The sequence below is a fragment of the Mobula hypostoma genome, chromosome 6 (genome assembly GCF_963921235.1).
Source record: "Mobula hypostoma chromosome 6, sMobHyp1.1, whole genome shotgun sequence".
NCBI classification, from domain to species: Eukaryota; Metazoa; Chordata; class Chondrichthyes; order Myliobatiformes; family Myliobatidae; genus Mobula; species Mobula hypostoma.
In genome coordinates this window covers 77,732,592-77,757,785 of record NC_086102.1, presented here as the reverse complement: position 1 = coordinate 77,757,785, position 25,194 = coordinate 77,732,592, and the positions used below count along the sequence as shown (strand labels likewise).

The 25,194-nt window shown below is 43.8% G+C and overlaps 1 protein-coding gene across 1 annotated transcript in view; it reads right to left on the bottom strand.

Annotated features, from left to right (window-relative positions):
• The window catches only part of grpr (gastrin-releasing peptide receptor), a 73,400-nt gene that overhangs the window by 30,440 nt on the left and 17,766 nt on the right, over positions 1-25,194 (bottom strand). The window lies entirely within an intron of this gene.

Here is a 25,194-nt window from a genome sequence, read left to right as displayed (position 1 = left end):
ACACTACTGTGGCGTACTAGTACGCATCGGACCCTTACATATGACAAGATACACATGAATTACATTTCACAGCATCTCAGAGCAAGAAGGAAAGAAAACGTAGGTTTATTGTTGGAAGGAGATCTTGGTATTGCCAAGGAAATACAGTTGCTAAGCATTGTAAATAATAAATCACACACTGCAAAAAAAAAACAGAAGGAATAAAATTAAGCCACCTAGACAATTAAGATACTTTTTCTGAAGTCAGTGATCAAGTAGTCTCATCATGAGATTAAACATTTTACTTATTTGCCATAATTGTGCTGTCTGACAGGTGATGATTTTCAGGGATCTGCCTGACCATCCGCTTCAAATCTGACCACTATTAAATTGCTATGACTAGCTTTATGAACAATTCAGAACCATTCGACAGTGAGTGAGTTGTCAGGGAATGCACCCGGACATGATTCTACATAGAAACATAGAAAACCTACAGCATAATACAGGCTCTTCAGCCCACAATGCTGTGCCGAACATGTCCTTACTTTAGAAATTACCTAGGGTTACCCATAGCCCTCTAATTTTCTAAGCTCCATGTACCTATCTAGGAGTCTCTTAAAAGACCCTATCGTTTCCACCGCCACCACCTTCGCCAGCAGCCCATTCCACGCACTCACCACTCTCTGCATAAAAAACTTACCCCTGACATCTCCTCTGTACCTACTTCCAGGCACCTTAAAATAGTGTCCTCTCGTGCTAGCCACTTCAGCCCTGGGGAAAAGCCTTTGACTATCCACATGATCAATGCCTCTCACCATCTTATACACTTCTATCAGGTCACCTCTCATCCTCCATTACTCGAAGGAGAAAAGGCCAAGTTCACTCAGCCTATTCTCATAAGGCATGTTCCCCAATCCAGCCAACACCTTTTCTATAGTTTCCAAATCCTTCCTGTAGTGAGGTGACCAGAGCTGAGCACAGTACTCCAAGTGGGATCTGATCAGGGTCCTACATAGATGTAGCATTACCTCTTGGCTCCTAAACTCAATCCCACAATTGATGAAGGCCAATGTATCATATGCTTTCTCAACCACAGAGTCAACCTGTGCAGCAGCTTTGAGTGTCCTATAAACTTGAACCCCAAGATCCCTCTGATCCTCCACACTGCCAAGAGTCTTACCATTAATACTATATTCTGCCATCATATTTGACGTACCAAAGTGAACAACCTCACACTTACTTGCGTTGAACTCCATCTGCCACTTCTCAGCCCAGTTTTGTATCCTATCGATGTCCTGCTGTAACCTCTGACAGACCTCGACGCTATCCACAACACCCCCAAGGACCCTTAAAAGTTCGCGGGAAGCATTTTCACAAAGCAGAAGAATGGAACTGCTAAGATGTAGAAGGAAGAGTTGGAAGATCGCCTGAAGCTGATTGATATACTCAGACAGCCTGAGAGCCGAACACATCTCCATGCCTTCAGATATGCCACCCATCCACCCTCCACATCAGTCCCAACACCCCCCCCCCCCCCAGATATAATGAGATGATAAAAGCAGTAAAGTGGACAAGGGCTGCTTCAGCACCAGGGCCAAATGGAGTTCCATATAAACTCTATAAAAATGCACCATGAGTTCTGAAATTCTTATGGAAGCAAATGAAGGCGATTTGGAAGAATAAACTTATTTCTAGAGCATGGCGGCAAGCAGGTGGAATTCTAATTCCTAAAGGAAAATATTCCTCAGAACTTGGACAGCTTCAACAAATAAATCTATTAAATTTTGAAGGGCAAATATTTTTCAGTGTCATAGCACAAAGGTTGTCTTCGTACCTGGAGAAAAACAATGCAATTGACGTACATGTGCAGAAGGCAGGGACGCCGGGTTTCTCTGGCTGCTTGAAACACACAAGTGTAATCTGGCAGCAAATACAATCTGCCAAAAGGGAAAGCAGGGACCTCCATGTCTTGTTCTTAGACCTAGCCAATGCCTTTGGGTCAGTCTCAAATAACCTCCTGTGGTCTTCATTTGAATTTTTCTGTGTACCAGAATGTGTTACAACCCTGGTCAAAGCCTTCTTTCGAGATCTCTGGTTCTCATTGATAACCACAGAGTACAACACAGTCTGGAGACTGTGGAGATGGGCATGATGGCAGGCTGCACCATTTCTCCACTGGCCTTTACTCTGGCAATGGAAATAATCATTAGAGCTTCTAAATGGGTAGTAGGAGGAGAACGACTGAGGTCAGGACTACACCTACCACCAATCCGGGCATTTATGGATGATTTAACCATCCTGATAACTATCTTCCCATGTACCAAACAGCTGCTTCAGAAGCTCCATTCAAACATCAGATGGGTCCGAATGATGATTAAAACCAAGAAGTCAAGAAGCATTTCTATAGGGAAGGCTGGTTGACTATAAGTTCCATGAGGATGGGAAAGTAATTCCTACTGCCTCAGAAATGCCAGTTAAAAGCTTGGGACATTGGTATGCCATAAACCTCAGTGATACAAATCAAGTGAAACTGCTGAGAGAAGAAATAATCAAAGGGCTTAAAGCTATCGATAACACCTTGCTGGTAGGAAACCTCAAGCTCTGGTGCCTTCAGTTTTTGATTGCTCCCTCGGGTGCTGTGGCCACTGACTCTGTATGAGGTTCCCATCACTCATGTTGAAATGATGGAGAGGTCAGTTAGTTCCTTCATTAAGAAATGGGTGGGCCTACCCAGATCGCTAAGTAACAACTACCTGTATGGCAAAGGAGCTCTGGAGTTGCCTGTCATGGGGCTGACCGAAGATTTCAAGTGTGCTGAGGTGAGGGTAAATCTCATGACAGTGTTGTCCAGGATACTACATTCAGGACCTTAGCAGGGAGAAAGTGGTGTCCAGCAGAGTCAATAAAACAGGCAAGAGCAGCACTCGGGTTTGCAGACATGGTGGGCCAGGTCCAATCTGGAAGAAGGGGTCTTGGCACAACACAAAAGCAAAGGCGACCTATGGTGGTGGAAGAAGTGCAGCGACAGGGGGAGCTGACGAGGTATGCAAGAGCAGTGTTTCAGGCAAAACAGGGACAGTGGACAAGCTGGGAAAAGAGAAAAAAGAGAAAAGAGGGTTCAGCTGGAAAGACTTAAGGGAAAAGGAAGGAAGAAGGATTAGCTCCTTGTAAGAGCTGTTTATGATGTTCTCTCAACTCCCAAAAATCTAAACCAATGGCCCGGTGAAGACCCAGCTTGTACACTATGTGGAAGAACAGCAAACCTCAAGCACATCCTCTCATCTTGCAAAGTAGACTTCACTCAAAGAAGGTACACATGGAGACACAACCAGGTCCTCAGATGTTTGGCATCCATTGTGGAGAAGCAAAGGCTGAACCACAACTCTAACCCCCATATGACTGGAAGAACCACCATCACCTTTGTCTGTCAAGAGCAGTCAGTGCCACCCTCAGTGACACGGTTGGTGTCAGGCATACTGGAGCCTACTCATGACTGGGACATGCCTGTCGATTTTGGCAAAAGGTTAATATTTCCCCCAGAGATAGCCACTACAACACTCAGACCAAACTTGGTGCTGTGGTCCAGCAGTCTGAAGGCTGTAGTAATCTCAGAGCTCACAGTGCCCTGGGAAGGTGCAGTCTGCGAGCCATATGAACGGAAACGTGTAAGATACGCTGAGCTGGTGTGGATGGAAGGTGCAGATTTGTGGCTACTTCCGTGGTCAGATTGCTGAAGGGATTGGGAGTCTGAGGCCAGGGCCAGCAGCAAGCTATAAAAGAACTCTCAGAGGTAACCGAACGAAGTAGCCACTGTTTATGGATGAAGAGGGGTGACGGCACCTGGGCCCTAAAGTGACCCATGGATGGCCAGGTGTGAAGGGGGGTGCACCTGGGATGCCGGGTTGCACTGTTGATCCCTCGGGAGATGTAGTGGGCTTAAACTGACAAAATATCTAAAGCGGGGAGTGCCCACTTGATGACCCCTGGGAAGCATTTGCGACCCACCAAGCCCCAGCTCAAGATCTCTATACTATGACCTGAGTTAGGATCTGCTTATCAAAGAAATTGAATCATCTAGTCCTACAAGCTCACACAGGACAGAGTCTCGTATATAACCCCTCACCACTCAGAGATTTCTCCCCCTTTGCCTGTTGGGCGGGTGGCGAGGGTCAGCCTGCTCAGTGCTCTGTAGCTTCACGGGGTACACAGGAATGGACTGTCACAAAAAAAGATGAGTCCAAACAGAGGAAACTCAACCTATTAAAGGCAGGACGAGCCCTGCAGATTCCCCTTAATCTCCAGTCTCGGAATACTGACAGTGAATTCAGTCCTCTCAAGTTTGAACCTTCAAGTTGGTATAAGGGGTTCAGAACCTACAACTAAAATTGCCACTCTTCATGTGCAACTTAACCTTGGGAGTGAAAAATCAAAACAAAGTTGCAAATACAGGAAGTCTGAAGTCAAATCATCGGTAAGCTGTTGACTTGCTGAGTTACTTTATCATTTTCCGTTTGTATTTAACATTGAGAATGCTGTGTTTACCCCTCCAAGGTACTGATTTTCCATCTGTTTTCCACAAAGGGATTTCATAGCAATTGAATCCATCTGCATTTATAATATTCAACCCTCATTCGAGTGTAAATAGCTTCCAATATTTATACAGTGATAACCTTAACCTTGGTGCTTTTTAATAACATTTTAATATAAAGGTTACAGCATACTAGCTGCTAATCAACACATGATCAAGTGCAAATTAAGTAAATTGCTGAATTGTTTCTGCCCTCTAAATGCTGAGGCCAGAGTTAACCCCTTCTGCCTTTAGTCAGAGGAGCCAACTGTGGTTCACATGTTCCATATGACCAAGTGTTTTTCCTTTGCAGGTTTCAGTTACCTCCCACATCCTAAAGATGAGTGGATTGGCCATTGTAAATATGTGTAGATGAGAGGAAGACTCTGGGAGAGGTGATGCGAATCAGGGAGTCAGGTGGGGCAGGGGTGAAGGAATAACTAAGACAGGGTTTATGTAACAAAAATAGAACTGTAGGAGGAATTCAGCAGGCCGGGCGGCCTCTGTGTCTAGTCCCTTCATGTAGGACTAATGTCGGATCAGTGCAAATGGGGGGTTGATGGGAACAAAGGGCCTGTTTCTGTGCTATGTGTCAGTACTGTGCCTTGATTTGCCACCGGGAGGTATGTTCCTCGGGATTGACCTGGAGTCCCATAGAATGCTTTTGCCCAGGTTTGTATCAAAGTGTGCTGCCACTGTGAAGCGAACCATCGAATGGGTCTGGCTGTACACTGTTGTGGATCATGCAGAAGGCAGGCACAAGTCGAAATAAAGGGCAGAGCAACATTTCACATCATGGGATCAGAGTTCCACTACATGATTTCATACTCGCGCTGCCAGAAATATTTCTGTTCACTTAAGCTCCCTCATTTTAATCAGCTTATTTAAAGAAACAACAGCATGATTGTAACTCTGAGCTGGTTTTAGGACAGCAGTCTGCAAAACAACTTCAAACCCATTTGTAACTGCAGGAAACAGGCCTAGCGCATTGTCACTCACAAATTTTGTTAGGGTTACTTCATATTCCAAAGAGTTCTGGGAGAGCTGTGGGACAGCAGCACTACCTGCAGCACTGTTATGACACCTGTGGATTAAACCGACAGTATCCATAAGACCATAAGACAAAGGAGCAGAAGTAGGCCATTCAGCCCATCGAGTCTGCTCCGCCACTTTATCATGAGCTGATCCATTTTATCCTATTTAGTCCCACTGCCCCGCCTTCTCACCATAACCTTTGATGCCCTGGCTACTCAGATACCTATCAATCTCTGCCTTAAATACACCCAATGACTTGGCCTCCAGTGCTGCCCGTGGCAACAAATTCCATAGATTCACCACCCTCTGACTAAAAAAATTTCTTCGCATTTCTGTTCTGAAAGGGCGCCCTTCAATCCTGAAGTCATGCCCTCTCGTACTAGACTCCCCCATCATGGGAAACAACTTTGCCACATCCACTCTGTCCATGCCTTTTAACATTCGCAATGTTTCTATGAGGTCGCCCCTCATTCTTCTAAACTTCAAGGAATACAGTCTAAGAGCGGACAAACGTTCCTCATATGTTAACCCTCTCATTCCCGGAATCATTCTCGTGAATCTTCTCTGTACCCTCTCCAACGTCAGCACATCCTTCCTTAAATAAGGAGACCAAAACTGCCCACAGTACTCCAAGTGAGGTCTCACCAGCGCCTTTTTGAGCCTCAACATCACATCCCTGCTCCTATACTCTATTCCTCTAGAAATGAATGCCAACATTGCATTCGCCTTCTTCACTACTGACTCAACCTGGAGGTTAACTTCAAGGGAATTCTGTACGAGGACTCCCAAGTCCCATTGCATCTCAGAACTTTGAATTCTTTCCCCATTTAAATAATAGTCTGCCCATTTATTTTTTCTACCAAAGTGCACAACCATACACTTTCCAACATTGACTTCATTTGCCACTTCTCTGCCCATTCTTCCAATCTATCCAAGTCTCTTTCTTTCTTTCTTTTTAAATCTTTTTATTGAGTAAGTATACAAAAAAGGTAAGCCATATAAACATTAATACAATGTTAAAGTATAATAAAATTCCAAAAGATAACAATACCAAAAAGAAAATACTACAAACAATGTAATTTAAGCATAAGAAACCAAGATAACATAATAGTATACTAGATTTTATATATATCAATGGAAAAAAAAGAAAAAAAAAACCCCAAAAAAAAAACCCACCGTGCAACTAACTAAAAGCAAAGCAAAGCAATGGGCTAACTTGAAACTAAACAGAGTTAAACTTAAAATCACGTCCTCAATCCCGACCTCCATTAAAACAGTGAAGAAAAAACAAGAAGGGTAAATATTACATTAAATGAAAATATCGAATAAAAGGTCCCCAAATCTGTTCAAATTTAAATGAAGAATCATAAAGGTTACTTCTAATTTTCTCCAGATTCAAACATAAAATCGTCTGAGAAAACCAAAAAAAGGTAGTTGGAGCATTAAGCTCTTTCCAATGTTGTAAAATACATCTTTTCGCCATTAAAGTAAGAAATGCAATCATTCTACGGGCTGAAGGGGAAAGATTACTAGAAATTTTAGGTAGTCCAAAGATAGCAGTAATAGGGTGAGGAGAGATATCTATATTTAATACCTTAGAAATAATATTGAAAATATCTCTCCAAAAAGTTTCCAAAGTAGGGCAAGACCAAAACATATGAGTTAAAGAGGCTATCTGCCCCGAACATCTATCACAGAAAGGATTAATATGCGAGTAAAAACGCGCTAACTTATCTTTGGACATATGTGCTCTATGAACCACTTTAAATTGAATTAGGGAATGTTTAGCACAAATAGAGGAAGTATTAACTAATTGTAAAATCTGCCCCCAATCATCCACAGAAATGGTAAGCCCCAATTCCTGTTCCCAATCTACCCTAATCTTATCAAATGGAGCTTTCCTAAGTTTCATAATAATATTATAAATCATAACCGATGCACCTTTCTGACATGGATTAAGGTTAATTATCGAATCTAAAATATATATAGGAGGAAGCATTGGAAAGGAAGTAAGTATAGTACTTAGGAAATTTCTAACTTGTAAATATCTAAAAAAATGTATTCTTGATAAGTTATATTTATTAGATAATTGTTCAAAAGACATAAGGGAACCATCTAAAAATAAATCCAAAAACCGTAAAATACCCTTAGTCTTCCAAGTTTGAAAAGCGCGATCCGTAAAAGAGGGAGGAAAAAATATGTTACCTAAAATAGGAATCGCTAACCCGAATTGATTAAGATCAAAAAATTTTCTGAATTGAAACCAAATGCGCAAAGCATATTTAACTATCGGGTTAGAGACCTGCTTAAGACGTTTCGAATCAAAAGGAAGAGAGGAACCTAAAATAGAACCAAGTGTATAACCCTGAACAGATTGTAATTCCAATGCTACCCATTTAGGAATAAATAGTATGTCCCGGTCAAGTAACCAAAATTTCATATGTCGAATATTAATAGCCCAATAATAAAATCTAAAGTTAGGTAATGCTAAACCTCCATCTCTCTTAGCTTTCTGTAAATGTATTTTACCCAGTCTCGGATTCTTGTTCTGCCAAATAAATGAAGAAATTTTAGAGTCAACTTTATCAAAAAAAGATTTAGGAACGAAAATTGGTAATGCCTGAAACACATATAAAAATCCCATAAATTATCACTCTATGCTGATGATTTACTTTTATATATTTCTAATCCTGAGAGATCCATTCCTGCTGTTTTAGAGTTATTAGCACAATTTGGTCTTTTCTCAGGTTATAAATTAAATCTTAGTAAGAGTGAACTTTTTCCGATTAATAAACATCTTCCCTTATATTATAAATTTCCATTTAAATTGATTAATAATTACTTTTCATATCTTGGGATTAAAATTACTTGTAAACATAAAGATTTATTTAAGACTAACTTTTTACCATTAATAGACCATATTACTCAACTTTCATCTAAATGGTTTCCCTTATATTTAACTTTGATTGGTCGTATTAATGCAGTTAAGATGTTTTTTTTTCCAAGTCTCTCTGCAGACTCTCTGTTTCCTCAGCACTACCGGCCCCTCCACCTATCTTCGTATCGTCAGCAAACTTAGCCACAAAGCCATCTATTCCATAATCCAGATCGTTGATGTAAAATGTAAAAAGAAGCAGCCCCAACACTGATCCCTGTGGAAAACCACTGGTAACTGGCAGCCAACCAGAATAGGATCCCTTTATTCCCACTCCTGATTCCTGCCAATCAGTCAACACTCTATCCACATATGTAACTTTCCTGTAATTCCATGGGCTCTTATCTTGTTAAGTAGCCTCATGTGTGGCACCTTGTCAAAGGCCTTCTGAAAATCCAAATATACAACATCCACTGCATCTCCCTTGTCTAGCCTACTGGTAATTTCCTCAAAAAATTGTAATAGGTTTGTCAGGCAGGATTTTCCTTTAAGGAATCCATGCTGAGTTCTGCCTATCTTGTCATATGCCTCCAGGTACTCTGTAACCTCATCCTTGACAATCGACTCCAACAACTTCCCAACCACCGATGTCAAGCTAACAGGTCTATAATTTCCTTTTTGCTTCCTTGCCCCCTTCTTAAATAGCGGAGTGACATTTGCAGTCTTCCAGTCTTCCAGAACCATGCCAGAATCTATCGACTTTTGAAATATCATCGCTAATGCCTCCGCAATCTCCATAGCTACTTCCTTCAGAACACGAGGGTGCATTCCATCTGGTCCAGGAGATATATCGACCTTTAGCCTATTCAGCTTCCTGAGTACTTTCTCTGTCGTAATTATGACTGCGCACACTTCTCTTCCCTGCCACCTTTGAGTGTCCGGTATCCTGCTGTCTTCCTCAGTGAAGACTGATGCAAAATACTTGTTCAGTTCCTCTGCTATCTCCTCATCTCCCATTACAATTTCTCCAGTATAATTTTCTATCGGTCCTATATCTACTCTCACCTGTCTTTTACTCTTTATATACTTGAAACAGCTTTTAGTATCCTCTTTGATATTATTTGCTAGTTTCCTTTCATAGTTAATCTTTTCTCTCTTAATGACCTTCTTGGTTTCCTTTTGTAAGGTTTTAAAAACTTCCCAATCCTCTGTCTTCCCACTAATGTTTGCTTCCTTGTATGCCCTCTCCTTTGCTTTAACTTTGGCTTTGACTTCTCTTGTCAACCACAGTTGCATCCTTTTTCCACTCGAAAATTTCTTCTTTTTTGGAATATACCTGTCTTGCACATTTCTCATTTTTTGCATAAACTCCAGCCACTGCTGCTCTGCCGTCTTTCCTGCCAGTGTCTCTTTCCAGTCAACTTTGGCCAGTTCCTCTCTCATGCCACTGTAATTTCCTTTACTCCACTGAAACACCGACACATCAGATTTCGGCTTCTCTTTTTCTAATTTCACAGTGAACTCAATCCTAAGGGTTCCTTCACCTCAATCTCCCCAATCACCTCCGGTTCATTACACAATACCGAATCCAGTACAGCCGATCCCCTAGTGGGCTCAACAACAAGCTGTTCTAAAAAGCCATTTTGCAGACATTCTACAAATTCTCTCTCTTGAGATCCAGTGCCGACCTGATTTTTCCAATCTACGCGCATGTTAAAATCCCCCACAATTATCATAACACTGCCCTTCTGACAAGCCTTTTCTATTTCCAGTTGTAATTTGTAGTCCACATCCCTGCAGCTGTTTGGAGGCCTATAAATAACTGTCATCAGGGTCCTTTTACCCCTGCTATTCCTTAGCTCAACTCATAAAGATTCTGCACCTTCCGATCCTATATCACCTCTTTCTAATGATTTAATATCATTTCTTACCAATAAAGCCACGCCTCCCCCTCTGCCTACCTTCCTATCCTTATGATACACCGTGTATCCTTGGACATTCAGCTCCCAGAGACGTGCATCCTTTAGCCAGGTCTCAGTGATGGCCACAATATCATACCTGCCAATCTGTAGCTGTACAACAAGATCATCCACCTTATTCCTTATGCTGCGTGCATTTAAGTATAACACCTTAAGACCAGTATTTGATACTTCGATTTCACTGCAACTTTATTGCACTTCAACTCATCCCAATGGCTACACATTTGCCCCATCACCTGCCTGTCTTTCCTGACATCTTTACTGCTCACTATCTTAGATTTATTTCTGTTTTCCCCTTCCTCCGCTCTATCATTCCGGTTCCCAACCCCCTGCCAAATTAGTTTAAACCTTCCCGCCAGGATATTGGTCCCCTTCGGGTTCAGGTGTAACCTGTCCATTTTGAACCAGTCATACTTCCCCCAGAAGAGATCCCAATTATCCAAGAACCTGAAGCCCGGCCCCCTGCACCAGTCTCTCAGCCACGCATTCATCTGCCTGATCCTACTACTCTTGCCCTCGCTAGCACGTGGCACAGGTAGCAATCCCGAGATTACTACCCTGGAGGTCCTGCTTCTCAGCTTCCTTCCTAACTCCTGGAAATCTCTCTTCAGGACCTCCTCCCTTGTCCTACCTATGTCATTGGTACCAACATGTACCAAGACAACTGGCTGTTCACCTTCCCCCTTTAGAATATTCAGGACCCGATCCGAGACATCCTGCCGGGGTGTTACTTCTGACCAGCCATCCATTTAACATACAACAGAGGAGAGGTAGATGACGTAATACCAACATGAACACAAGGCAAATGTTGGCCTCACTGGTGGCACTCAACAAGATGACCGGGAAGAAATTAGAAATAGATGAAGAGTTTTTTGTTCTGAAGAGAGCTCCATGTGTTTTCCTTCCATTCACCATAGGTGTACCGAAAAAATGAAATACTCCAGAGCTACATATCAATTTGGTCACTACAATATAAGAAAGCTGTGGTGGAATTGAATAATAAACTTACCCAGAATGAGAACAAGACCTTTAGCACATCTGTACTGTCAATTAAGCACTCACTTCTACCAGTCCTACTCTAATCCCATTTTACTTTCCCCTTCTTCTCACAAACTCTCCCTAGATTCCATCACTAACCAATACACTAGGAGCAATCTCAGTGGCCAATTAACTTTACAACCTGCATGTGAGAGGGAAATGGAGCATGCTGGGAAACCCACCAGTAACATGGCGAATGAGCAAGTTCCACACTGCCCAGGTGGCTGGAAAGCTGAGGCATCAGTTTTACTCATTGCAGCACTGGAGAGGCAATTTATGAGGATGTTGCCAGGACTCGAAATCTGTAGTTAGGAAAGACTGGATAAGCTGGGTTTGTTTTCTTTGAAGCAGAAGAGACTGAAGGAAGATTTAATTGCTGCATATAAAATCATAGGGGTTGGCCTGGTGATAACATTTTGTGCACCTGAAGAGGCAGATGAGGTGGACAAAATGTCAGCACTAGGCTAACCCCCTACAATGAATCTATTAGGAAATGTAGAGGAGACTTGACCCAAACACATAGCAGCAGAGATGATATAGCAGTGATGGATCACTTTAAACTGCAAAATAACAAGCCACGAGAAAACAGACACTTAACACAACAAGGTAACTGAAGACTAGGAGCAACTAGTTCAGGCTAGCTGGTTCGGTGGTGAACAACAACTGTGGATGAGAGCTGGGTTTAAATAGGCTGCAGGTGATGAGATTGAAATGAATGGTGGATGATTGCGGTTAGCTGGGTGGAGACTGGGAGGTGCCTGCCTGTGCAGGCCTGACAGGAACCAGCTCCCACTCCACCCCATGGCAGGCATACAATGGCCCAGGATGATCTGGATGGATCCAGTGGGACTTCTTGATGAGCGATGGATCCAAGATGAAACAGAATGGTATCCAATGTCTCTCCTTCACATCATAACCTTCCAGGTTGACAAGGTATTGTGCACCCCACCCATCAAGTGGTGAACTGTGTACACTGGATCACCTTCCATCATCTTAGGTTCCAGAGTGCAGGCTCAGATGGGTTGTGTGGTCCACAGACAATGAGCTTGAGGCACGACATGTGGAAGGTAGGTGTGATTCTGAATGATAGACCAGGCTGAGAGCCGGTGCACATGGGCAGATCTCAGGTGGACAGCCAGACACGGTCCCTAGACTGAAGTACTCTGGCTGGGTACCACTGGAAGTTGAACTGGCAACTAGGATGGTCCTCCGTGCCTCTTCCAAGCCTCCTGACAGTGGCAAACCAGGGCCCTGGTTGATGGTACCTCCACCATTAGCTCCTCCATGGGGAACAACAGGGGTAGGTAGCTGTGAAACACTTCAAAGGGTGAGAAGAACATTATAGAGGAGGTATGTAGAGTTTGGGACACTTTGGCCCAGAGTGGATACTTCTTCCATGTGGAAGGTTTAGAGGTGGCAAAGAATTGCAGAAATTTCTCCAGTTGCTGATTGACTCTTTCTGACTGCCCACTGGTCTGCAAATGATAGCCAGAGGACAAACTCACTGAGTTGTGGAGGACAGAACAGGAGGCTTGACTGAAGCAGTTGCTAAATTGTGAGCCCTGGTCCTCAGGGAAGCCTCGGTGATGAGCTACATATTGAAGAACCAGATCTACCGTCTCAACAGCTGACGGAAGTTTGGGGAGGGCAATGAAATGGGCTGCCTTGGAGAACAAGTCCACCACAGTCATGATCACCATGACCCCATCAGAAGGTGGCAAGCCCGCGATGAAATCCATAGCAATGTGTGACCACAGATGCTGAGGTACCAGTAGAGGCCGCAAGAGCCCAGAGGGTCTCTGGAGTAATTGAACTGGGCAGGCAGCGATGAACTGAGTTATATCTGTGATCATGGTGGGCCAGCTGAACTGACATCGCAGAAAATCCAGGGTCTGTCATATGCCTGGATGGTCAGAGAAGGATGAAGAGTGGGCCCACTGAACTGCCTCAGAGTGAATGGCCACTAGCATATACACAGGTTGGTCAGAGGCTGATCAGGTTCTTAAGATCCCAGTTGATCAGGGCGAGGACTTGCAAGGATGGTATGATGGGCCGATGATTGACCTCCATTTCAACTGGCTTGAACTGTTGTGACAGGGCATCTGCCTTCGTGTTCTTGGACCCAGTTCATTAAGAGATGGTGAAGTTCCATTGCTTGAAGAAGAGTGTTCGGTGAGTCTGATGTGAGTTGGGCTGGCGGGTCTGTTGTATGGACATTAGGTTCTGGTGATCAATTCAAATCAGGAAGAGCTCAGTGTTTTCGATCAGCCAATAAACGTACATGACAGCCGTGGTCTTTGGGGACTTGGAGAAAATGTGGATTTCGTTGAGGTAGACAAACACGTATGTGTGTAGCACATCTCAGAAGAATGAAGGCTTGGAAAAAGGCTGGACTGTTGGAAATTCTGAAATTTTGAATGCACTGTCCATCAAGGAGAAAGGGTAGCACAATTGTTGAGTCCGCAATAGTAGATGCAGGGACAAAGACCTCCGTCTTTCTTTTTGACAATAAAGAACCTTGCACAGATTGAGGATTGGGATGGTCGAATGAAGGCATAATGTAGCACTTCGGTGATGTAGTCAGTCATGGCTTTGGTTTCAGGAGGGGAGAGGGAGAACACGACCTTGGGCAGGTGTGGTGCCTGGGAGGAGATCAATCACGCATTCATGTGGTCTGTGAGGTTGCGGGGTTCTCTCTTCCCTTTTACTGAAGGCAATGGCTAAATCCTGGAATTCCTGCAGGAGATTGGTGAAGTCAAGGGTTTCCCCAGCCTCTACGGATTTACAGGGTGAAGTTAGTTACCTGAGGTTGCCGACCGGTGGGTCCCCAACTCAGTAATGAATTGGATGACCAGGTGAAATGAGGGTCGTGAGTGGAGAGCCAGGAGTAACCTAAGATGGGAGGAGTGTTGGGTGAGTCAATCAGGAGGAATTGGATGGACTCGTGCTCTCCAATGCTCACATGCACAGACTCTTTGTACACTCTGACCATCTCAAATCTCAAGGGATGTCTCTCAGTAGCTGCGATGCAGATGGAGCGCGAGGTAGACTTGGTAGAGAGTCCAAGCTGCATACACAGAGTCTGATCCAAAAAGTTGCCTGCAGCGTCCGAATCTACCGGAGCCTCCTATGCACATAAAGCTGTCGAGGTGTGGAGGAGGGCAGAAGAAGTGAGTTGGGCTATGGTGCTGGAACGAGGATCTGGGGGGGTGGGGGGCGGAAGCTTACTAGATAGAAGGGGCCTTGTCTCTACCTGGTTGTTCCGTTTTCTGGGATGCAGGGGCCGTTTGATGCGTGGCTGATCAGCTGCTCCACAGTAAAGTGTCCGAGGTGTTTCTTCACTGACACTTATGCTCTTTGGGTGGGGGTGGGGGGGTTCAGGGAGTCTCCTTATCTGCATGGGTTCTAGAGGCATTACTGATAAAGGTCCTACAACCTGAAACGATTTTGAGAATGCAACTGGGGTTCTGGCTGGTGATATAGAGGGTTGTCCCATAAGGTGTTTGTCAATTTGGAGGGTGTGATGCGGCTTTCGATGTTGGTGGGCATATCCTGGGTAAACAGCTCACCTTTCAAGTGCTCCGGGAGGCCATGGCTAGCAATGCTTCCACATTGCAGATACACTCTGCCACGAGGGTCCTGAATTCCATGGTGTAACTCAGCACCAAGCATGAGACTTGATGCAGGCAAAATACCCGATCCACCTGGGATGGTCCAAAATCTAGCACATCGCAATGGTGAGTTCCACATGTTTCTTGTAGGTGGTAGTTTTATTTCCCAGTTAGCGTGGGCCAGATCAGAGTTTGCCCAGTCAAGAGAGAGATGATGAAGGCAATCTTGGTTCAGTCCATAGAACACAGAGTTGGCTGCGGCTCAGAGTGCAAGACACACTGGGACAGGAAGCTGTGGAATCGGGTTGGGAATCCATCAAGGCGTTCGGGCACCGGAATCCAAAGTCCCAACGGAAGAGATTGACTGATGTGGATTTGCTGTAACAAGACAGAGAGCTGGAAGAGAGCGGTGAGCAGACTGTCATGACTTCCTGCTGCTTCTGGACCATGTACAAGTTAATGTGGATGACTTCCTTTAGGTGAGCAAACTCTGCTTAGAAAATTCCAAATTCACAAATTCGTTAGTTCCCTGCCCTTTGTACACTGGATTGTGGATTATTGTAATTCTCAGTGCACTAAGTTTTCTAACACAGCAAATAGGATCATTAAAGGTATTTCCTGAGGTAATTAGCCTAAACCGTACAGCATACATGTGATACAATAATGCTGGATATTTTTAAGGACTATTATGCTTGTCCATGGCTGAGGCCTGTTAAGCATTAGGTTAATTGTTGCACTATAACATTTTTGATATAATAAAACAGCTGTAGTCATGACTCAGAGACAAAATGTAAGAACATTTGGTTTGTTTTATTGCATGTGATAAACAAGTCTTCATGTCACCATCAGCTAGGTCAGTCGCAGTTGTACTATCCCAGACACATGGCTGAACATAACTCCTGACAATTCTAACTAGCTGAGCCTAAACCTGCGATGTCATAATAAGAATCCACTTAAAGTTTAATGTTGAACTTTTCACTTTAAATGACATATTCCAGTTACTAGCTTGGAAGCAGGAATGCTCTGAAAGTGGTTCAGATCAAAATCAAAATAAATTTATTGTTGAAGTGCATATATATCAATGTTTACTACGCTGACATTCATTTTTGTGCAGGATTTTACGGGAAAATAAAGCAATACAATAGAACTGAAAAGCTAAACATAAACACACACTAATAAACAACCAATGTGCAAAAAAGACAAATAGTATAAATACAAAGATTGTTTGATTGGAATTTTGTTTCCATCTGATTTATATAGGAGCAGAAAGTTTCATTGAAACTCGGCTGTTACTTAATGTGATTGTCTCAAAAGTGCTTTCACACAACCATAGGGGGTGGAAATGCATTGGGTGTTGCTCGGAAAATATTAAAAAGCCTACAAAGTTTCTTAGCAAGGCTATTTTAACAACAGCATGAGCCCACTCATTATAAACAGTGCAAAGTTTTATCTTCACAACAAGCAGAACACTTCCATATAAACACATTTCTGTGCCTGCATTTCACAACATGGCTCCTACCATGGTCATCTTTGGGATTTCGTTTTAACTTGACTATTTACTTTGGGTTCTGGTAACGAGCTAATAAATATCTTTGTGTCAGTGACTTTAGTGTTTGTTAATGCTGGGAGTTTGCAACAGTCTCCACTTCTGAATTACAGGAAGAGAATCAGTAGAATTCTTCCTAGCCTGTGTAGAAGACTGAGGTGTGAGATGCCTGGGGTTGGTGGAGCAGGCGAGTAGTGGTTACAGATCAGAAGGAGAGGGTATCAGAACAGGATGGCAAGAGTGACTATCAAGCTTGGATTGGAAGTACGAACAAGAGGAAATCTGCAGAAGCTGGAAATCCTAGCAACACACACAAAATGCTGGAGGAACTCAGCAGGCCAGGCAGCATCTATGGAAAAAAGTACAGGCGATGTTTCGGGCCGAAACCCTTCGGCAGGGCTAGAGAAAAAAACTGAGGAGTAGATTTAAAAGGTGCCGAGAGGGGAGCAAGAACCACCAGGTGATAGGTGAAACCTGGAGGGAGAGGGATGAAGCAAGGAGCTGGGAAGTTAACTGGTGAAATGAAGTGAGAGAGTGCAAAGGGGATGTAAAATGGTGGAGGGGGGGCATTACTGGCATTTTGAGAAATCAATGTTCATGCCATCAGGTTGGAGGCTACCCAAACAGAATATAAGGTGCTGCTCCTCCAACCTGAGTGTAGCCACATCACGACAGCGGAGGAGGCCATGGATAGACATATCAGAATGGGAATAGGATGTGGAATTAAAATGGGTGGCCACTGGGAGATCCTGCTTGTTCTGGCGGATGGAGCATAGATGCTCGGTGAAGCGGTCTCTCAATCTACATCGGGTCTCACCAATGTACAGGAGGCCAAACCAGGAGCACCAAACACCGTAAATGACCCCAATAGACTCACAAGTGAAGTGTTGCCTCACCTAGAAGGACTGTTTGGCGTCCTGGATGGTAGTGAGGGAGGAGGTCCAAACACAGTAAATGACCCCAACAGACTGCTCCCTCACTGCCATCCAGTTTAGTTAGTTTAGATCTAACTGTATTCTTACTTCAGTGGTTGGTAATTTAATGGAGAAGATCCTGAAAGGCAGGATTTATGAACATTTGGAGAGGCATAATATGATTAGGAATAGTCAGTATGGCTTTGTCAAAGGCAGATCGTGCCTTACGAGCCTGATTGAATTTTTTGAGGATGTGACTAAACACATTGATGAAGGTAGAGCTATGCATGTAGTGTATATGGATTTCAGCAAGGCATTTGATAAGGTACCCCATGCAAGGCTTATTGAGAAAGTAAGGAGGCATGGGATCCAAGGGGACATTGCTTTGCGGATCCAGAACTGGCTTGCCCAGAGAAGGCAAAGAGTGTTTGTAGATGGGTCATATTCTGCATGGAGGCAGTAGTGTGCCTCAGGGATCTATTCTGGGACCCCTACGCTTCATGGCTTTTATAAATGACCTGGATGAGGAAGTGGAGGGATGGGTTAGTAAGTTTGCTGATGACACAAAAGTTGGGGATGTTTTGGACAGTGTGGAGGGCTGTCAGAGGTTACAGTGGGACATTGATAGGATGCAAAACTGGGCTGAGAAGTGGCAGATGGAGTTCAATCCAGATAAGTGTGAGGTGGTTCATTTTGGTATGTCAAATATGATGGCAGAATATAGCATTAATGGTAAGACTCTTGGCAGTGTGGAGGATCAGAGGGATCTTTGGTTCCAAGTCCATAGGACACTCAAAGCTGCTTTGCAGGTTGACTCTATGGTTAAGAACGCATATGGTGCATTGGCCTTCATCAATCGTGGGACTGAGTTTAAGAACCGAGAGGTAATATTGCAGCTATATAGGACCCTGGTAAGACTCCACTTGGAGTACTGTGCTCAGTTCTGGTTGCCTCACTACAGGAAGGATGTGTAAACTATAGAAAGGGTGCAGAGGAGATTTACAAGGATGTTGCCTGGATTGGGGAGCATGCCTTATGAGAATAGGTTGAGTGAACTCGGCCTTTTCTCCTTGGAGCGACGGTAGATGAGAGGTGACCTGATAGAGGTGTACAAGATAATGAGAGGCATTGATCATGTGGATAGTCATAGGCTTTTTCCCAAGGCTGAGATGGCTAACATGAGAGGGCATAGTTTTAAGGTGCTTGGAAGCTGGTACAGAGGAGATGTTAGGGGTAAGTTTTTTATGCAGAGAGTGGTGAGTGTGTGGAATGGGCTGCCGGCGGTGGTGGTGGAGGCGGAAATGATAGGGTGTTTTAAGAGACTCCTGGATAGGTACATGGAGCTTGGAAAAATAGAGGGCTATGGGTAAGCCTAGGTAGTTCTAAGGTAAGGACATGTTCAGCACAGCTTTGTGGGCCGAAGTGCCTGTATTGTGCTGTAGATTTTCTATGTTTCTATGTTTCTATGTGTTGATTCCTCACATCAGCTCCGGCCAAAATGAGTGACTGTTCCTTGGGGTGGGGAGGAGGGGGAGGACTTCCTCACTGGCAAATCATTCCATACATCAAACTGAGCATTAAAAAAACTATCAGCTTATCAGGAAGAGATGTGTCACTCTCGTTGATGTGCAGGGTAGACTTGTAGTCTGTTATAGTCTGGAAGCCCTGCCACATATGTCTCATGTATCTGGTTTCACAGATATGGCTGTATATTCTCCGTGAGTAATCTAATTTTGCCATCTTGATGGCATGGGAAAGCATAGCTCATACTAACCTGAGAGGTGTCTCATCCCTTGATCTGAAGGCAGCACCCTGATCTCTCAGCTGACCCCAGACCTCTGCAGTCAGCCATGGCTTCTGATATGCCTTCACATAACTGTGATGGTTGCAATACACATCTATACAACCAGTCACAGATCAGACATATTCATCGATGGTAATGTGATGGTCGTAGGTAGCCACCTGCCGCAACATATTCTAGTCCATGTTTTCAAAACAGTCCCACAAAGTTGAGGTTGCTCCTTCTAGCCAGGTCTTTATGTCCCTTTGTTTAATCGTGGCTGGTATGCAGGAATTAGCATAACAGTGGTCAGTGAATTTATTGAAGTTTACCAAAACTAGTGCAGATTAGCATGTTCCCAAAAAATTATTCCGTCTTCCTCATCCAGAAGCCCTGAATGAACCATGAGATCCACAACCTGCTAAGGCCCAGATCAGAGACATTCAAGTCTGGTGACCAAGAAAGTTATAAAAGGTCCAGGTACGTTCTCTGAAAAGCCATCTCATGGGCGAAGTGGCAATTCCATATTAAACATGAATCAATGAAGGACGCTCAACATTTGTGGCAGGATTTACAGTACATGCTATCAACTCTCACAAAGTGAAATCAAGCAACATAGACGACAATAGGCCTTCACTTCCAGATGAGCTCTATGCCTTAAAACACAAACACAGGAAAATCTGCAGATGCTGGAAATCCAAAGCACCACAAACAAAATGCTGGGGCAGCTCAGCATGACAGGCAGCATCTTTGGAAAAGAGTAAACAGATCCTGATGAAGGGTCTTGGCCCAAAATATCAACTGTTTACACTTTTCCATAAATGCTGACTGACTTGATGAGTTCCTCCAGCATTGTCTATGCCTTCTAAGCTTGATTTGACCAGAAAAACATAGAGGAATCATCATAAGCTCCCTCAGCCCCTGATGGTCCCGTGATTCCAGTCAGTGAGACCGACGTGCAAGCAGCCTTCTGGAGGGTGAAGCCATGAAAAGCGTTCAGGAGAGAGAGTACATGGCCAAGTACTAATGATGTGTGCTGAGCAACAGGCTGGAGTGTTCACTGAGACCTTTAACCTCTCACTTTGGCAGTCTGAAGTACCCACCTGCTTCAAGCAGTCTTCAATTATACAGGTACTGAAGAAGAATGTGAAAACCTGCCTCAATGACTGTTGTCCAGTAGAATGTACGTCCACAGTGATGAGTGTTTTGAAAGGCTGGTAATGAAACATATCACAGCAGATGTCATTTCATTGGCTCTTCACTCAAACCTGGAACATCTGAACAGGATGCTCTTTATTGACTACAGCTCAGTATTCAATACCATTATCCCCTTAAAATTAATCAATAAGTTTCAAGACCTTGGCCTCCATACCTCCTCCTACAATTAGATCCTCGATTTCCTCAGCTGCAGACCCAGTCAGTTTGGATTGGTAGCAGCATCTCCTCCACAATCTCAAGCAGCACAGGTACAGACAAGACTGTGTGCTTAGCCCCCTGCTCTACTTGCTTTACACTTATGGCTGTGAGGCTAAACACAGCTCCAATGTAATATTCAAGTTTTCTGATGACACCACTGTTGTAAGCCAAATCAAAAGCAGTGCCAAATCAGCATATAGGAAGATCAAAAATCTGGCTGAGTGGTGCCACAACAACACAACATCTTACTCAATGTCAGCAAGACCAAGGAGCTGATTACTGACTTCAGGATGAGGAAACCAGAGGTCCATAAGCCAGTCCTTATCAAAAGATCAGAGGTGGAGCGGGTAAGCAACTTTAAATTCCTCAGTGTTATTATTTCAGAGGACCTGTCCTGGGCCTAACACATAAAGAATATACCACAGACTCTTTAATTCCTCAAGAGTTTGCGAAGATTCAGCAAGACATCTAAAACTTTGACAAACTTCTATAGATGTGTGATGGAGACTATATTGACCGACTGCATCACAGCCTGGCATGGAAACACCATTTCCCTTGAACAGAAAGTCCTCCAAAACAAAATAGCAGAGACGGCCCAGTCCACCACGGGTAAAGCCCTCCCCATCATTGAGCACATCTATGTGTAGTATTGTTGCAGGAAAGTAGCATCCATCATCAGGGACCCCCACCACCCCAGTTATGCATTCTTCTCTTCAAAATCTGTCTCTGATTAACTTCCAATTAAACCCTGGAAATCAAAAATATCTCCATGATTCTCTCTGAAGTTAAAAAGGAAGAATAAAAAGATGAGGAGATCAGACAGTTCCTAAAGACACAACAATACCAACAGTTCAACACAAACCAGCAGGAAGAGTTGCTATCTATGATATACAATCAACAGAAGGAGCTTTGTGAATTGAGACAGAATCAGTTAGAACTTGTACAAAGACTCACTGATCATATGGATGCCGTCTGGTCCCCATATGGAACAAATTATGGTCACACAGCAAGAATGAGAGATGAATGGACAGGATCTTGTCAGAAGGATGTGAAAAAAATGAACACGTTGATAAGAGTTCTCAGAAAGACACTAATATTAATTCAGTACATCTGTGAAAACAAATAGCAGACCAAAATGGATCATCAAACCACCTCAGAGACTGATTGAAAGCTCTCGAGTGAATAAGGGACTGAATTTGCTCATTACGATTGAAGTTAATGCAGATACATGTATCTTTGCTGGAAAGGATTATTGTTCCTTTAAGGTTTAGAAGGACAAAGTCTTTTGTGTCAAAATGGTTGTTGCGATGTGTCTAGTATGGTAGTGCAGTGGGTAGTGCTTATCGCTCTCACTTTCAGCTTCCACTGGCTAGCAGTCTTTCAAAAAGGAGCACTGAATGTGTACATCTCCCCCTTCCAGTACATAAGCTTATCCAACAGCAAGCCTCATGTAGTGCCTCCTCACTGGTGACACAAGGAAACTGAACTCCTTTTGAACTCAGGCTGAACTAGAGAGGGCAGGGAGGAAGTCTAGCCCTTGCAAACATAGCACGCTAGCCCACAGGTGTGTGGACACGCCCTGGTTCTCGTGAAACAGACCCTCAGCTAAGGGTTAATAGCCCCTTTGCCTTGTGGGCAGCCTCGGGAAAGATGAAGGCTACGGAAATAAACCCAGACAGCAAGTCTGGAGTGGAGCCCGTAAGGCAGCTGGACGTCATTGAATATCCTTCCAGCAGCTCCTGCAGCCAAGCTGGTGCCAAAGATATTGCTTCTAAACCTTTCCTTTGGACTACACTAGTGAGGCTGAGAGGGGATCTTGATGACAGGGCATCTCAGGATCTCCATACCTTCTGCCCAGGCTTGTGATGATGATCATCACCCATTGCCCCTTGAGACAGATAGATGCCAACCAGTCCTTTGTTTGTTTTTCTTTAAAGGAGGAAGATGGGCTATTATGTGTGTGCACAAAAAGAACTTAATTTCACAGTGGGCAATGTAGTTGGTTCACTACAGAACCAGAAATGATGATGACGAGCTGGTCACACAAACTCACTGTTGAGCTGAAGTCATTCTGTAAATAAAATGTTGTATCATTAAACCCACATTAAGATGTCTTTATTAAGAACAAACATAACAGTTACAACTGGATGCACCACCATTTTGAAAGAGGTATGCTATGAGTTAACAAGTAGCAGAACACAGTAGTTCCCTGCAAACTAGAAACACCACAGCAAAGGTTCACCAGACTGATTCCTGGCAGGTTTATCACAAACACAAGAAAATCTGCAGATGCTGCAAATCCAAGCAACACACACAAAATACTGGAGGAACTCAGCAGGCCAGGCAGCATCCGTGGAAAAAGAGTGAAAGGTCAATGTTTCGGGCTAAGACCCTTCATCAGGACCAGGAAGGTTGTCAGTCTGAAACATCAACTGTTTACTCTTTTCCATAGATGCTGCCTGGCCTGCTGAGCTCCTTCGGAATTTTGTGTGTGTTGCTTGGTTTATCACATAAGTGATTAGGCAGACAAGGCTTGTACTCTGTTTAGCAAAGTTAGAGCTGATCTCATTTTCATACTCAAAATGGTTACAGGGCTTAATAGGGTAAATGATGTTGTCACTAGCTGGGCCATCTTGAAGCAGCAGTCTCAGAGTTAGAGGCTAGCTATTCAGGATTGAGAGAAGAAGAAAATTCTTCACCCAGCGGGTGGTAAATCCTTCCCCAAGACGATAGCAGAGGCTCAGTCACTGACTTTATTCAAGACAGAGATTGATGGATTTTTAGACAATAGAGTCACAGAGTCATATAGCATGTAAATGTGTCCTTCAGCCTGCATGTCCATGCCAACTATATTGCCCAGCTAGCAAGTCCTATCTGCCTGTATTTGGCCCTTAGCCCTCTAAACTCTCCTACCCATACACTTATCTGAAAGGCTTTTAAATGTTGCTCATGTGTTCTCCTTTGTTACTAACTCTGGCAGCTCAGTCCAAATACGCAACATCCTTTGTATCAAGATGTTGCCCCTGATGTTTTGTTTTAAATTTGATCTTCAATCTACACTCTCTTGTTTTTAGCATCCACTTCCAGGGAAAAAGTCTGTGTGCTTTTAACCCTGTTCTATGCCCCTCATGATCTTATATGCCTCTATCAGGTTGCCCTCCAGGGAATAAAGCCTTAGCCGATGCAACCTCTCTTTGTTACTCATGTCCCCAGCTTTCTGGCTTGTTTTTGCTACCCCTTCTAAACAGTGGTACCACATTAGCCACTCTCTAGTCTTCCAGAAACTCACTTGTGACCAGAGATGAAGCAAATTGTCTATAAGAACTTCCACACAAGGTTTGAGAATGCAAAGGGCATCAAAGGATATAGAGTTACTGCACCACAAACAAAATGCTGCAGGAACTTAGCAGGTCAAGCAGCATCTATGGAAATGAGTAGATAGCTGGCTTTTTGGGCCAAGGACCATGTTCAGGACTGAGAAGAAAGGGGGAAAGTGCCAGAATAAAAAGGTAGAGAGAGGGGAAGGAAGCTGGCTGGAAGGTGATAGGTGAACCCAGGTGGGTGGGAAAGGTCAACGGCTGGAGAAGAAGGAATCTGATAGGAGAGGAGAGTGGACTATAGTTGAAAGGGAAGAAGGAGGGAACCCAGGGGGAAGTAATAGGAAGGTGAGAAGAGGTAAAAGGTCAGAATGGGAAACAGAAGTGTGGGGGCAGGGACAAATTTGTTTACCAGATGGAGAAATCGATATTCATGCCATCAGGTTGGAGGCTACCCAGACAAAATATAAGGTGTTGCTCCTCCACCCTGTGGGTGGCTTCATCTTGGCACATCATGGGAATTGGAAATGAAATAGTTAGCCATCATGAAGTCCTGCTTGTGGTGAATGGAGCGGAGATGCTCAACAGAGTAATCCCCGAATTTATGATGAATCTTGTCGATGCATTGGGAGCATTCGACACCATAGACGACTCCAGCAGTTTTGCAGCTGAAGTGTTACCTCACCTGGAAGGACTGTTTGGGGCCCTGAATGGAGTTGAGGGAGGAGGTGTATGGGCAAGTGTAGCATTTACCGCAGGAAGACAACACTGAAGTAAAAGATCTTATTATAAACGCTATTAAATAACCTACTTATGCTTTTATCTGTTAAATCTAGGCTATTTTCCCCAAGATAAGTGAAGTCTTTACTAATAGCTTACAGACCCAGTTGGGGTTAGCTAATGAGAATGCTCATTGTTATGTACTTTCACAGGCTCACTTCAATCAAAAGAGATCTTGCCTATTACCTTGAAGCATCAGGCGACAGTCACTACTCAGCCATTAGTCAAGAGAAGATGTGACTTTGCCTGGCTCACAAGAAGTGCCAGAAACTCCCTGGGAGCTTCTCTCTAAGCACATGGACACGTGCCATTTTCCATGCACACAGCACTCTCCAATAGAAATGGGTAGCGGTATGT